Here is a 3,154-nt window from a genome sequence, read left to right on the forward strand (position 1 = left end):
TACATGATTCACTGGAATGTGGGAAGTGGCACAAATACCAGGGCAAAAGCAATGGCCCTGTGGGGCCTTATATTGTTCACAAACATCCTCAATGTCCCTGACATCCATATCTTTGGGGACTCCAAGATTATTATTGATCATGTCATTGGATGTGCAAAAATCAACCAGCAATTGCTCCTTGGATGGGTATGGAAAATTGACAATCTATGGACATAGTTCAGTAATTCAACAATTATGCACATTGGAAGAGAACACAACCAACTAGCAGATGAACTTTCAAAGAGGGGTCTTCAGGAAAACCTAGGTGGTATGCACATTGAAATCAATTTGGGAGACAATGTACTGGATGTTGGGGAATTTCCATTTCCTAGGTAATTTTTGTGGTTTCTTTTTTGTATACTTTTGTGTATCTTTTTCCTTTTTTGAATCTGCAGGCCTCATAGTCCTCATGTATGTGATTAGATGTAAATGATGTGGGGGTACTATGGATCACTATGTATATCCTCATTGGCTGCACCGCTGGATGACTTACAACTTTTTCATCCATTTCACTATTTTTGCACCCTACTTTATATGGCTGCATTTCGGCCATAATTTGATATATGATGTATATAGTGCTATCTCGGTTTTTTCTCTAGATGGGAAGCATGTTTGCTTACCCAGATTGAAATATGTTGATACTGGATATGGATGGGTGATGACTAAAAATGTATTTTAATCTCATATGATAATACATGACGTTTTTTTCGTCCTGAAAAAGAAATATATATATATATATATATGTAATTTTTTTACCACCAAAAGATTAATAAGATTACAATGTTACAACGCTAAGTACCTTAAAGATAGGTTGTTGACACAACCAGCAAAAAAAAACCTTCAAAATAGATCCGGTTACTATATATCCATCTTGACTTTCTTGGACAGAACTGGGCCTATTAATGATTTAGGGTTTATATTGTGAATTGTTTACAATTTTGAAGAAATATATTAGAAATAACTAGCAAGTTGTACAAATCTTTTCGCTGGCTTGCTACTGTAATTTAACTCACAATTTTCAATTGACAAAGGGTAATGTAGTATTATCATCGTGGTCAGCTGTGGAGTAGAATGGGGATGTCCGCGGGTGTAGTCTTATCCAATGCTTAGAATCCTCTCAAAAACATCATAATATTTGTTAATAAAATTAGGTTTTGTATTTAATATTATTTTTAATATTAATGATATATAATTAATAATATTAATAAATAATACCAAATTAAGTTAATTGTTTTTGTTTACCAAAATTTATTAATAATAAAATTTTCAATTTATATCAACTATATTTATTAATATATTAATTTTTATTTTATATGTATAAAATAAATAAAATTAATTGAAAAACATAAATTCTAAAGATTTTATTTTGACAATCTACTTTCATTTTATATTTATAAACTTAATATATTTTATAATTTTAGTACGTTTTAATTATTATTATTATATTGAATAATATTTAGGATTACCGGTTTAATAGAATTTGTAATCGGTTCAAGATCGGGATTAGAAATCCTCACTTTCTTATTATTATCACTTTATATATATCTATATATATAGATATAATTCATTTTATTAACAATAATTAGTTATCATTTTCAATATTAGTTTATATAGTTTTTCACAAATAATTTTATTACCAATATTTAATTTTTTAAAATCTAAAATTTTATATGGTTTAAGAGTATATTTATAGAGTGTGTGTCTTTTATATAAATTTATGTTTAATTTAGATGTTATATGAGAAGTAAGCCATTTAATTTTAATTTTAATATTTTAATAGTGAAAATGGATGTGTAATGGCATAATTTAATTTACTTTTGAATTAGTTGTATTTCTAATTAATTTTGTCCCCTCACACTGACACTAGAAGCACACACACTTTGACACTAGAAGCACACACTGTATTGGTGTGGCAAATATTATTTTTGGTTTTAAACTATGCCTTGCATGTAATAAAAATTGTTTCAATTTAATTTTGAATTTCCCCTTCAAACCTTAGCCTGTACATACATGCAATTTGATTTTTATTAATCTCACATCATCATTGAAACTTACTAGAGGCATACCATGTGCTTTCGAGGCTTGCAACCCCTACACTAAACGGTCATACATATGTTGATTGTTGATTCACCGAATATTTGGCCATCATATAGACATGGGTCAATTATTTGAACAGACATATGTTCATATTTAGAGAATCAACAATCGACATAACAAGGGCACGAAACAACCCAATAGAAACAACCCAATAGCTGGAGTTGACATAATCTCAAGGGCACGAAACAACCCAATAGCTAGAGTGAGGACACCAGTGGTTTTTTCCATGCAAAAATATGGAAATTTTTTCCATTCAAAAAGATGGATTTCTAGACAAGGAGAAGCTTTGCTCCATGGTGAGATGCCACCACAGAGCTTTCAAGCATAATAACACTTAACATAGAGGACTTAAGTGTAGATAGGCTTGCCTGAAACTTGCATCATGAGACCAGTTGAACCTTGTTGCCCATTATAACTCCATCGATGATCTTCCATCTCAACATTACACAATAAATCCTCTATACCTTCTAATGCCTATGCCCCATTATTGTTTCTAGTAGAGAGGGGTATCCATGCATATTATGTTCCCTTCCATATACATCCAAATTTGGCCAGCTCTTCCTTTTCAAGCCTAGTACCAGGGCTGATTAGCTATTTTTTTTCATACCCAATAATGAGCCCGACCAAGTCTTTTTTCTCAAACGCACCAGTGCAACAACCTTCTTGCCCCGACTTGCTCTTTTGAACTCTTAATTTGAGGGAAATGGATTTTAAGTTGTCTCAAAATGATAGAATGGCCAACCTCTTATAGAGAGAAAGACTCCCCTGAACTCCAAAGTAATCGTGAAAGAAATCATTACTCAAACTAAGTGAACTTATACTTTCTGATGTTTCGTGAGAATTGCATTCATGCTTAACCTAGTTTATTGAAAATCATGTTCATCTGCTTCAAATTACTTAGTTGTACCTCACTTTTGATTGAGAAAAGGGATACTTTACATATCAAAACCAGTGCTAGTTAGAATAGTCTCTCCACTTGAATCACTCTTTAAAGGACCAATTTAACCTTCCTCGGTTC

The sequence above is a fragment of the Pinus tabuliformis genome, chromosome 2_1 (genome assembly GCF_031772625.1).
Source record: "Pinus tabuliformis cultivar Carrire ecotype Pingquan chromosome 2_1, CPIR1, whole genome shotgun sequence".
Taxonomy (NCBI): domain Eukaryota; kingdom Viridiplantae; phylum Streptophyta; class Pinopsida; order Pinales; family Pinaceae; genus Pinus; species Pinus tabuliformis.